The 13,703-nt window shown below is 35.3% G+C and overlaps 1 pseudogene; it reads left to right on the forward strand.

The window, feature by feature from the left end:
• Positions 1-8,981: 8,981 nt before the first annotated feature.
• LOC143573107 (calcium-transporting ATPase 12, plasma membrane-type pseudogene) lies at positions 8,982-12,151 on the forward strand (annotated as a pseudogene).
• The last annotated feature ends 1,552 nt before the right edge of the window (positions 12,152-13,703 follow it).

Here is a 13,703-nt window from a genome sequence, read left to right on the forward strand (position 1 = left end):
TTCGCCGTCATCCCAACACATTTTCAGGTAATTTGTATATGATTTTTGATCGTCATTAACCAATAATCAAAACCCCTAAGTCAATTTCAACGAACAAGGAACCGATTTGTGGAATTCATTTTCGTCGGGCTTTGCGTTTGTTGTTGACCATTGTGTTGGTGGGTTTGTGGGTGGATTGAGTTATTATTATGCTCTGATTGTGAGAAAATGGAAGCTCCGGCGAGTTGTGATGGAAGCTCCGGCGAGTTGACGGAATTGGAAGCTCCGGATTGAGTTATTATTATGATCCGGTGATGGAATTGGGGTTTTTGGTTTGGTCTGGAAGATGTAATTGGGTTTGGGAGGGGAGGTTGGTGGGTTTGGTGGTGGTTGCTGGAGGTTGAATGGTGGGGTGAAGGTTGCTGGAGGTTGTCTGTGGCTTCTGCAGAAACGGTGTCAAATAGAAACGGTGTACTGCAAATGGGTTGTTGGTGGGTTTGGTGGTGGTTGCAAAATGAAGAAGAAGAAGATGATAAACTTTTTGCAGGTACAGGCGAAAAGACAAAAATGCCCTCACATGCGTCTCACGTGAGGGCATTTAACTGACTTTTTCTAACCCAGTTAGCGTAAAGGACAAAAGTTGTAGGAAAAAAAAGTTTAAAGTACACCGCCTGCAAGGAAACTTAGAAAATGACACGAACCGTAATTCGTCTTATTTTAAAGGACAAAATTTGTAATTCTGTCTTATTTTTATACACATTTATTTATGTATTATTGTATCATTAGTTAGTAATATTACTAAAAATAAAATATTTTATGTGATGTGCAAATTTCATCTTTTGTGACGTATAAACAATTTCATGATTTCAAAAAACTAAATATATAGTGAGATATAAAAAACCGAGTTAAATCGACAATTAAAAATATGTAACTGTAAAGACTAAGTCGGGTCAGCCTGACTGCTGATGCTCTGAGGGTTTGATCCTTGTTAGAGATTTAGAACATTCCCATTTGATTCCCTGTCTCATTCTTCATTTCTAAATAATTGTAAATATTAACATGAAAAGCAATTCATTGTCGGTACCCTCTCATCCATACTATTAAAGTAAACATAAAAGTTGGTCTAAAAAAAAAGTTAAATGGAATCAAAGGAATTCCCGATCTGACTCGTCATCCTTTGTTCCAGAGGTTCACAAAAAACCCGAACCCGGAGCCGGTTTTTTTATACCCGAGTTTTTAATACACGACACTACCCGTATGGTACGAATAGGGTATGCATTTCGGTACCAAAACCCGAACCCGAACCGGACCGGATTTGTGCCCGATAATACCCGAGAACCCGAACCTGTTCCATACCCGAAACCGGGCTATTCCAATACCCGAAATCGGGTATTTCAAATACCCAATCTGTTCTCGAAAAATACCTTAAAAATACCCAAAAAATAACCTTAAAAAGTGCAACCTATTAAATACCCGGTTTTAGAATACCCGAAAAATACCCGGAAAAAAGGCCCGAAAACCCTAAAAATAGGGTTTTTCAATACACGAAAACAAGGTATTCAAATACCCGGTTTTAAAATGCCCGACTCTAACCCGACCCGAACCCGATGCATAGAGTATGGGTTTTAGAGACAATACCCGGACCCGAACCCAACCCGGATATTGCCAATACCCAATTTTTCACTATCCAATCATATCCGTAACCGGGTATTTGAAAAACCCGATTTGTGCACCTCTACTTTGTTCCTTTCGCTAAATGAATGTGGGCCTTGGTTCATGAATGGCCCAAGTGATTGATCCAAGACAAGTTAAGGGTCAATGTTTGGGCCTGAAAATAGTATTTTTCCTCTACTTGTAAATTGAAATGGACTCATTTACATTCACATCAAATTTTCTAAGCATTTAAATAAATTATAGCCCCTTTAAAGGCCCAATTAAAAGAGATCTCAACAACTTTCAAGATTCTTGAAAATTATAAACCTAATAAAGTGGCATTTAAATGTACTATATTTGCATAAAGACACAAGAATTGGAAAAAAAGAAATCCTTTACACACGTTATTGGTTTCATTATATTAATACAAGGAATCGCCCGACCGATCTTTTCATGTAACTTCCAACACTAGGTCATTTCACACGAAACCGAAGCAAACTTTCTTAAGGTGGTGATATTCGTTAAGACAAACGTAAGTGTTATGACGATATAATAGGCCCCGAGTTAGTTATAAGCAATTTCATAGAAAGATAGGATGTTTCTTTTTGGTGACTTCAAGGATGTTGCAAGTTTGGAAGAACAAATTAAATGATTGTAGCTTGTTATTCACTCATCTGATCTCTCTTTTAGAAAGCAATATTCTTTGCTTTTATTGATATTCATATTGCTTTGTTTGATGGAAAATTTCAAAAATGTTTTGAATTTCTTATATAAGATCTATAAGACAAAGTTTCTTATTTCTAACGTTGTCCTTAAAAACTTAATATTAATAATAATGACAATAAAAAAAGTTCAACACAATAAATGTTATTTTCAATTGACAGATTTAATTTTGGTGGAATTTGGTATTTCCTAGGTAGAGGATTTGAAAAAGGTGCACAAAATATGAATGCATCAATATATGAGATTTTCAAAGACCAAAAAGCAGGGGGAAAAAAGAAAAAGAAAAAAAGAAGAAGACGGTTTAAACAAACTCAACCAAACCGGTATTATAATTGGTTTTAGATTAGATGTTTCAAAAAAAGTGTCCAAACGAACCCGTCTAGCATACTAGTTTAGATTATAATAATCAAATGCAGAAATATATATCGCAACATACAAAAGTCTAAGTTTATAGACCAGTTGAACTAATTAATATCGATCCGTTTATGATATGTAGTAATTTGATTTCCTAAAAGGAGTAGGTAACAGAGACATCGACATCGACATAACTTTATGGTGAACCATACCCGTACCAACACCGCGTGACGCGTAATTTAAACCAAACTTTTGTTTTTCTTCGAAGAAGTTACATATCACGAGCTTTCTGGTATTCAAGGACATAAGCAGGTTCATGGGAAACTCATTGAAACATAAATTAATATAAAAAGTTTCTTTTTTCATGGGCAAGCAGAATGTAAATATTAGATTATTATTTATTAGAGATCAAATTCTTTTAATAATTAAATTTTGCATCTAGATTCTAAGATTGATAAATATTTTAGTTCTCTAAAGTTTGATAGAGGGTGATAGACGAAAGATACCTATAAGATGAAAAATAATGTGAAAGATATAGAAAGTTGGTTATGTGACCCTAATGTAACTAAATAGTGGAAGGTAGGTAACGATCTTTTTTAAAACGACGACTTTTTTATATTTAGGCTATAATACTTTTAAAATTTGGAACAATGACTTATTTCGAGTTTATATTTAAAGTTTGAGTTCGCTCGTAAATAAATTTCCAAAGTTGACTTTGCTCGTTTACTATTTAGTTATTTTCATTTACTTGAATGCCCACACAGCAACACACACATGTGTGTAAATATCTTTAGAAAACATAGTAAATATTATTTAACTATTTATGATAGCTAACTATATAATAACTATTATGTAATATGTACTTTTTTGATTAAATAAAAGTTATTATATTTACATAAATAATAAGATCATTTTAGTCCATTCAAACTCTCTATATGAAGATCATGCTCGGGATCACTTTATTTGTGTAAGCTTTATTTTAGGTTTAAGTTTGGTTATTGCTCGTTAAAACTCGGCTCAATTCAAGTTCTTAGCGAACCGATCTCAAGTAGGTCACACACTCTCGTCAATACCTCAAAATTGATATCTACACGACAACTTAACAATTTAAATACAATACATGAGAAACGAAATGGAAGAAACATCGAGAGTTCCGAATCACGGGTCACACACATTTGAATGACTTGTCATGTGATTACCATGATCATAACTCAGTACACATATGAAACAAGAGTCACGGGCTATCTGTTTGGTTTAATTAGTTTCTGTGTTTAATTTAATTGGATATTGGTTTTTAGTACTCTCAATTTTCACCCGTTGGTTAATATCACCCCCAACTTTCGTTTTGTTATCCTCCACTCCCAACTTTCACTCTATTTGTTTACGGCACTCTCGAACTTAACGGACCCTAACTCCGTTAGTTTTTTTGCTGACGTGGCATTATTCTTGCTGACATGTCGTTTTTGTTGCTGACGTGGCTTTTTCTAATAAAACAACAATAATAATAATAACAATAATAATATGTCTTCTCATCGTCTCTCTCACCCCAGGTCCCCTACACCCCATCGTCTCTCTTAATACACACCGCCACCGCCACCACCGTACAACTCCTCACAGACATCGGCACCACCATGCAATCATCATCCGATACCTCATCTCCTGACGGATCCAACAATCCGAGATCCACCCGTTCTAGTAACAACTTGTTGCGCCAAATACGATAACAAAACAAAACCTAAACCATCCGCTTCAAAATACGAACATCATCGTCGTCAAGCATACGTCAAATATCACTTTAATTTCACCAACTGAAGCTCAAAATGTTAATAACTCAGGTTCGGTTACCGGAAACCATGGCGGTGGATTAGGAACAAGTTCGGTAGCTTTAGGATCGGTTAATTCGAGTCGGAAAGGCACCACGGAGGCTCCGGCTGCAGTTTCCCCAATTCGAGACAACCTTTAAGTTTTCAAGTCTTGTCTTCTTGAACATCGATTGAGCAGCGACTAAACAATAAAAAATGCGACGAGTTGTGCGGTGGTGCCGGTGTATGTGAGGAGTTATACGATGGGGGTAGTCTGTGTGTATTGAGGGTGGTATCTTGTTGGTGTGATGGTGGTGGCTGTTTGTATTGAGGGAGATGGGTGGGGAAGATGATGAAGAAGACGTGGGGTGGGGGGTGGGGGGATGAAATATTATTGTTATTATTATTATTATGAGTTTTTATCATAATTTTATTAGAAAGAGCCACGTAAGCAAGATCAGTGACATGCCAGCAAAAATAATGCCACATCAACAAAAAAAACTAACGGAGTTAGGGTCCGTTAAGTTCGGGAATGCCGTAAACAAATAGAGTGAAAGTTGGGAGTGGTGGATAATAAATCGAAAGTTGGAAGTGATATTAACCAACGGGTGAAAGTTGAGAGTATTAAAAACTATATCCCTAATTTAATTAAAAACTAATTAATACAACCTAATTTGTTAGTTAATTAATATTAATATACTTTTCACATTCCCAATTAATGCTGTATAACTTGATGAGGAAAACAACGTACGCGGCTAAGAAAACGTAATATACAAGGACATATACTTAATATATAGGTTGTTAATGACGACCTTCCACGAATATTCATAGTTTCATACACAGTCTTTTGTCATAAACACAATGTGGATTATATCATAACTAGATAACAAAACCAAAAGCATGTCGCAAGGGAATACAAGCGGTATCGGTTAAGTTTGCTTCGGCACATAAACTAAATAAAAAAAATAAATCTCTAAACGCCCAAAACATAATCAACACACGAACAACTTATGATCAACGTGGCACGAATTTAATCGGTATCGATTAGGTTCGTACCGGTATCGGCACTAAACCGAAAAAAATAAACTAGTAAATGCCCAGAATAGTAGTGACACTCGTATAACTTATGATATAAGCAAGTAACATATTCAAAATGATGTTAATTCAATTCAGCTTATGAAACCTGAGTGATGCGACAACGTGTTAGCGCAAATTTAGTTAGTGTCGGCTAGGTTCGTTATGCCTTTGAAACAACCAAAAATAATTTTGTAAAATTGACATATTAAAAAACAAAAAACAAAAATAAGGGCGTTGTGATGACGATTCCACATGTATTCAGTCGGTATCCGTTAGGTTCGTTATTTTACAAAACTAAATCTATTTTTTTTGTAAAGACAATTAATTCATATATTAAAAAAATAGTTTTGTCAAATTATCATATTTAAAAAACCAAAAAGCTAATAGAAAAAGAAATAATGACACCATAGTGCCTTTTAAATTACTCATGTATAATATATCATAAGTTTGTTAAAAGAAATTTAAAATTTTTTATTAAAGAGGATGTTAAATTCAATTTACTTTGAACATAAATACTTATACAATATTTAAAATCATAAGAAACAATAAATACTATTTTAAACAGAAAATGGAAAATAAAAGCTTAAGAAGTCACATCAAAGGAAATCGTTCTTGTCGTGTATAAAGAGTTTTATGAGGTGCAAACTGCAAACACAACACAAAGCACTCAACATTAAACATCTGGGAAAAAAAGGAAAAATTCCTAAAATAGGAGTTTATTAATACGTTTTTCAGGTTTTAGTTGTCATTTCAAACAAATTCTCAAAATAGGTATTATAAACTAGTCGTGACGAATAGTTTATGATTGTCCACGAGTAGTTTGTATAACCAATTAAAATTTTCCACGTGTCTATAAACTAACCGTAACGACCAGTTTCACTAATAATCTACTCGTAAAGATTAAATAAGTTTAAAACCTCGTAATCAACGCCCACGAGTAAATAAGGTATCATTTAGTCGTGACGAGCAGATTATAAAACCTTAAGAGTCGCGAGTAGTTTATCAAACTAACCATGACGATGAGTTTGAATACCAGATGCATCGAGCCGGTTTGTTTATCAAAACACTAACCTGAATGGTTAGTTTGTTTGGCCAACTAGTCGTTACGAGTAGATATTGGCCAACGATTACTTTACATCCATTATACGAATATTTTATTGGTAATTAACTCGTCTCGATAAGTTTACCTGGTAAACATTACTCATACGAGTAGTTCATATGTAGTTAACTCGTCCTAACTAGTTTACCTTGTTTATATTCCCGATACGAGTATTTTATTAGTAATTAACTCGTTCTGATAAGTTTACTAGTTTTACATTACCCATACGAGTAATTTATTGGTAGTTAACTCGTCCTGTCTAGTTTACCTTGTTTACATTTCTATATGAGTAGTTAATTAGTAACTAACTCGTTTTGGCTAGTTTAACATAACAATCTACTCGTCTCCTTGCTTTATAGTCTAAACTAGCTATTGTCGACGGCGCCCATCTAAAGGGGACTTTTAAGGGGACAATGTTTCTGGCAGTCGGTATGGATGGGAACAATCAAATTTTTCCCATCGCATACGGTGTTGGAAAGACGGAAAGTGGTCCATCGTGGACATGGTTTTTAATGAAACTTAAAGAATGTGTGGGTGATCATCCAAACTTAGCAATAATTTCAGATAGGGCTGCATTGATCGACTTAGCGATCTGGACCGCCTTTCCACTCGCGTATCATGGGCTATGTTGTCGACACTTGATGGTTAATCTCCGGAACATACTCAGTAGCTCCTTTTGTTTCTTCCCACTTTTCTCAATAACAAACTACAATATTATCAATTTCCTCCTCCATTGATGTGTGGGTTCAAAACAACAAGAACATGACATTTATATAAACCCAAGAACTTCAAAACAACATTGTAACGACTAGTTTAGACTATAAAGTAAGGAAACGAGTAGATTGTTATGTTAAACTAGCCAAGACGAGTTAGTTACTAATTAACTACTCGTATAGAAATGTAAACAAGGTAAACTAGACAAGACGAGTTAACTACCAATAAATTACTCGTATGGTTAATGTAAAACTGGTAAAATTATCAGAACGAGTTAATTACTAATAAAATACTCGTATCAGGAATATAAAAAAGGTAAACTAGTCAGGACGAGTTAACTACATATGAACTACTCGTATGAGTAATGTTTACCAGGTAAACTTATCGAGACGAGTTAATTACCAATAAAATATTCGTATATTGGATGTAAAGTATTCGTTGACCAATATCTACTCGTAACGACTAGTTGACCAAACAAACTAACCATTCTGGTTAGTGTTTTGACAAACAAACCGGCTCGTTGCATCTGGTATTCAAACTCATCGTCATGGTTAGTTTGATAAACTACCCGCGACTCTTAAGGTTTTATAATCTGCTCGTCGTGACTAAAGGATACCTTATTTACTCGTGGGCTTTGATTACGAGGCTTTAAACTTATTTAATCTTTACGAGTAGATTATTAGTGAAACTGGTCGTTACGTTTAGTTTATAGACACGTGGCAAATTTTAATTGGTTATACAAACTACTCGTGGACAATCATAAATTATTCGTCACGACTAGTTTATAATACCTATTTTGGGAATTTGTTTGAAATGACACCTAAAACCTGAAAAACGTATTCATAAACGCATATTTTAGAAATTTTCTCAAAAAAAAACTATATATATATATATATATATACACATATAGTTTTTTTTTCTTTTTTTAAATAAAAGTTACAGGACATTGGCATCCCTCATGTTTCAAAAATAATCTCAACAACTTATTACTTATATTATATACCGACATACCGTTTTCGTATTTTGACTTTTGAACAATGATATAATATCTCGTGAACGTATTTTTAATTCTTTTCACATTCATAGCCTTAAAATATACACTTTTGGTGTTCACATATATACAAGACGAATAATCGTAACATAGTGCATAACAAATTTTTACATAAACTATTACGCAACAAATATACATGTTGGGAGATTATTGCATGAACACATAAAATAAAATAAAATACACCATTTATTTTTCTTTAAATATTAAAAAATGTAAAAAAAGATATAATTGTAATGTTTATTTTTTACAACTTAAAAAATTCCAAAACCAATAAATATATTCGCCTGATATGTTCTATTTATTTTATGTAACGTAACGTAGATATGTCAAGTATGAGTTATGTGTATGTTATATTACCTGGTAATTGTATATGACCTTCTATGAAGTTTCTTGTCATTTTCCTAATCATAAAACCTTTGTATATATTATAAGCTCAGAATTGGAGAACATACATCCACACCATCTTAAATTCCTTCGGTCTAATCATCTCACTTTCAAAACATTTGCAAAAACTACAAGTACTCCAAAAATGGTCTCTGAAATCCAACCACACGACATTGGTACGATGTTGTATGACATCACCACCTTAAACCTTACCAAAGCAAAGAAAAGATGGAGACGTGCATACTTCACTATATATTTTTCAAACCACTTGGTGTCCATCGCAAAAAACGTCATCTCCAAAGCACTAGCTGTTTCAGAAACCCCGAAATATTCGGTTATCGAAATTATCCCAGATATCGTTGTTCCTAAGGCTAGTATCAATACCAATGATGTGTTTGATCATCAGTTCTATGGTATTGATCAAACACAACTCGTTAATATCGTACAAAACAAAGACATGGAAACGCTTCGCAGGTTTGATGGTGTCAAGGGTTTAGCTAAAACCCTTGACACTCATCTTGAAAATGGAATCAATGGTCGAGATTTAAGCGAAAGGGCAGCCGTGTTTGGTTCTAATAATTATGAGAAACCCCGTCCCAAGGGTTTGTTTTATTTTGTGGTCGAGGCATTTAAGGATGTCACGATTCTCATACTGATAGGGTGTGCGGTTCTTTCTCTTGGTTTCGGTATCAAAGAAGACGGGATTAAAGAAGGATGGTATGAAGGTGGAAGCATACTTCTCGCTGTCTTTCTAGTTATCGTTGTGTCAGCCATTAGTAACTTCAGACAGGAAAAGCAGTTTGACAGTTTGTCAAAAATAAGTAATAATATCAAGATTGATGTCGTTAGAGAAGGAAGAAGACAAAAGCTATCTATATTTGATATAGTCGTTGGAGATATCGTTGTTTTGAATGTCGGAGATCAGATTCCAGCAGACGGGTTGTTTATTGACGGGCATTCGTTGTTAGTGGACGAGTCCAGCATGACGGGCGAGAGTGAGCAAATAGAAGTAAACGCCATCGGTAATCCGTTTCTAATCTCTGGTGCTAAAGTGGCTGACGGGCATTGTCGGATGCTAGTGTTATCGGTCGGGATGAACACCGCTTGGGGGAAGATGATGAGTTCCATCACGGGTGATAACAACGAACAGACGCCATTACAAGCACGCCTCAACAAACTAACGTCTTCAATCGGAAAGGCAGGTCTTGCAGTTGCTTTCCTAGTTCTTGTAGTTATGTTAATTCGTTACTTTACGGGAAACACGGAAGATGAAAATGGTAATAGAGAGTACAATGGGAAACAAACAAGTGTCAACAAGATACTAAATTCGGTTACCGATATATTCTCGGCAGCAGTGACCATTGTGGTGGTGGCCATCCCAGAAGGCTTACCGCTAGCGGTTACCCTCACACTTGCATACTCTATGAAGAGAATGATGGCTGATCAAGCCATGGTCCGGAAGCTATCTGCTTGTGAAACAATGGGTTCAGCAACGGTTATATGCACCGATAAAACCGGGACTTTGACTATGAACCAGATGACAGTTACAAAGTTCTGGCTTGGTCTCGAGTATATGGAACAACATTCTTCAAATGTTATCTCCCAACAAGTCCTTGAGCTTCTCCATGAGGCGGTTGGGTTTAACACTACTGGTACGATTTTTAAACACGCTACACGAATGGTACACGAATACTCCGGGTCCCCAACCGAAAAGGCGATTTTAACATGGGCGGTTGAGGATTTGAATATGGATATGGAGAAACTGAAACAAAGTTCGACTGTACTTCATGTCGAGACCTTTAATTCTAAGAAGAAAAGAAGTGGGATTTCGATTAGGAGAAACGTGGACAACACAATTCATGTTCACTGGAAAGGAGCCGCAGAGATGGTGTTGGCAATGTGTTCAAAATATTATAACAGTAACGGGCGCAAAATGATAATCGATAGCGACTCAAGAACGCATTTGGAGAATATAATTGAAGGAATGGCAGCGAGTAGTCTCAGGTGCATTGCTTTCGCGCATAAGAAGGTTCTAGAAGGCACCAATTATTACACATTACCAGAAGAAGGGTTAACTTTGCTCGGGATTGTCGGGTTGAAGGACCCATGTAGGCCCGGGTCCAAAAAAGCTATTGAAACTTGCAGGTTTGCAGGAGTTGAGGTCAAGATGATAACTGGAGATAATGTTTTTACAGCAAAAGCCATAGCCACCGAATGTGGAATACTTGAATCGGGTCAAGAAGTATGTGAAGACGAAGTGGTGGAAGGCGTCCAGTTTCGTAATTTCACAGATGAAGAAAGAATGCAAAAGGTTGATAAAATCCGTGTGATGGCAAGGTCTTCGCCTTTTGATAAGCTTTTAATGGTAAAATGCTTGAAACAAAAAGGACATGTGGTGGCAGTTACAGGTGACGGGACAAATGACGCACCGGCCCTAAAAGAAGCGGATATTGGACTTTCAATGGGAATTCAAGGAACCGAAGTGGCGAAACAGATCTCAGATATTGTCATCTTAGATGACGACATTGCCTCTGTTTCAACCGTATTAATGTGGGGCCGATGCGTATACAATAACATCCAAAAATTCATCCAGTTTCAGCTCACGGTAAATGTCGCAGCTCTCGTTATTAACTTCATAGCAGCGGTAACATCTGGTGGAGTCCCTTTAACCGCGGTTCAACTCTTGTGGGTGAACTTAATCATGGATACTTTAGGTGCACTTGCACTTGCTACAGAAGGGCCCACTAAGGAACTCTTGAGCAAACCGCCCGTGGGTCGGGTCGAACCGCTCATAACGAATATTATGTGGAGAAACTTATTGGCGCAGGCTACTTTCCAGATTACTGTTTTATTGACGTTCCAGTTTAAAGGTAAGGCTATATTTAACGTGGATGAAAGGGTGAAGGACACAATAATTTTCAATACCTTTGTGTTATGTCAAGTGTTTAACGAGTTTAACTCAAGGAAGCTGGAGAAGAGAAATATATTCAAAGGTATACACAAAAACAAACTGTTTATTGGTATAATCGGGATGACTATAATCCTTCAGATTTTGATGGTGGAGTTATTGAAGAAGTTTGCGGATACAGAAAGATTAAACGGTGTGCAGTGGGGAGTTTGTATTGGTATTGCAGCTTTATCGTGGCCTATCGGATGGGTTATGAAGTTGATACCGGTGCCTGATAAACCATTTTTAAGCTACATTAGACACTAAGTTACATAACAGTTGTTAATAGTACATGAACTTTTATAGCAGTGATATGTTATCTTCATTGTAAATACTTGCATTATGATTAAATAAGAATATTATTATGGTTTGTTTCTGACTTTCATATTCAGTTATGAAGTAAACACAGTATGACAGTTTGATCTTACATTACAGATACATCATTGAGAGCATGCACGCAGTGAATATAAAGACACGCATAAGTACATAACAACAATTCTATAAGAAAACATCTTTCCATTTGGAATTTGCAGCCTAACTTATTGGTATTATGCAAAAATGAAAGCATATCAATTTTCTTTCTTTTAAAGTAAAGAAGGTAACACATTTAATATATTTATGCAACAACAAATACTAGATATAAAATACACTAAAAATATTCTTATGTAAAGAGTACATATATGCACCAGCAAGAACACAAAGGCATGTAAGGTGTACACTATACGGGGTAAAGGGGACACAGTGACACTCACAATTTGTAACATGTTTGACATAACAAACTAATCGAGTTTATTGAATCTGTGAGCTGTATAACTCAAAGCTTTAGTACAGTGATCAACCACGCCGTATACTATTATTACTAAGCTATTAGAAAATAAATGCAAATCCTTATGAAATTAAGCAAATACATGTCTACAATGATCATCTAATCTTTCATTTGTTGCAGTAAAATACCCACACCTTTTACTATTATTACTATTACTAAGCTTCAAGTTAATGCATTTCTAAGCCAAAAAAATCTCTAAACTTCAAATCAAAATCTGTAAACTTATTTCACCATACATGATATTGACATCGGAGTGTCATGTTTCAACTTCAGTTATGAAGGATACACCAAGTAAAAGGGACCCACAAAATGTGAATATTAGGTGATGAAAATGTACAAAACTTATGAAAGTAAAAAAAAACATTATTGTTTGAGCTCATATTACTACCAAGAGCATGAATGCGGTGAATATAAACTTGACACATGACTCTCGAGAACACTCGTACGCTATTGTTGCTAATACACAAACATATAAGAGCAACTTTATAAGAATACTATACCGAACTTGAAACCAACCGAGTAAAATAATTATGCCAAAAGTTTTTTATTTAAACATCGATCAAAGAAGGCAAGCATGATCATCTCAATTGTCTTTGTAACAATAAATACCAGATCAATTGAATACACTTAAATAAAAGGGAGAAGATAGAAGAATATCACAATATATATTTTCTCATTCTTCTTCTTGTAATAAAATAGCAGCAATAAATTAACAACCTTTTTTACTTTTACTAACAACTTAACGTTGTACTTTTTAACTCTTTTTAACAGCGAATACATACTTTAATTTTAACAAGTATTTTTATTTGTACGTAGAGGCAGGCCGGGTTAATGACCTTACATGTTCGAAAGCTATATGTATTACGGTGGAAACGCGGTGGAATGTCAATCGTATCAGTTCGATTTGTTGTGGCTAGATTATTTTTTTTACCAAAGTTGAGGGGGAAAAAGTTAATATGCGAAACTACGTGAAACTTTTGTGGCAAAAGTCTAATAAACCAAAGTTTAAAAATAAAGTTGAGGGGCCAAAAGATAAATTTTAAAACTTATGTGATGAAGTATAAGAACCTAAGCTTTTACACGTGCATTTTGGT

Source organism: Bidens hawaiensis, unplaced genomic scaffold (assembly GCF_021521415.1).
Source record: "Bidens hawaiensis isolate Kalapana, Puna unplaced genomic scaffold, B.hawaiensis_p1.1 tig00026205_1, whole genome shotgun sequence".
Lineage (NCBI taxonomy): Eukaryota > Viridiplantae > Streptophyta > Magnoliopsida > Asterales > Asteraceae > Bidens > Bidens hawaiensis.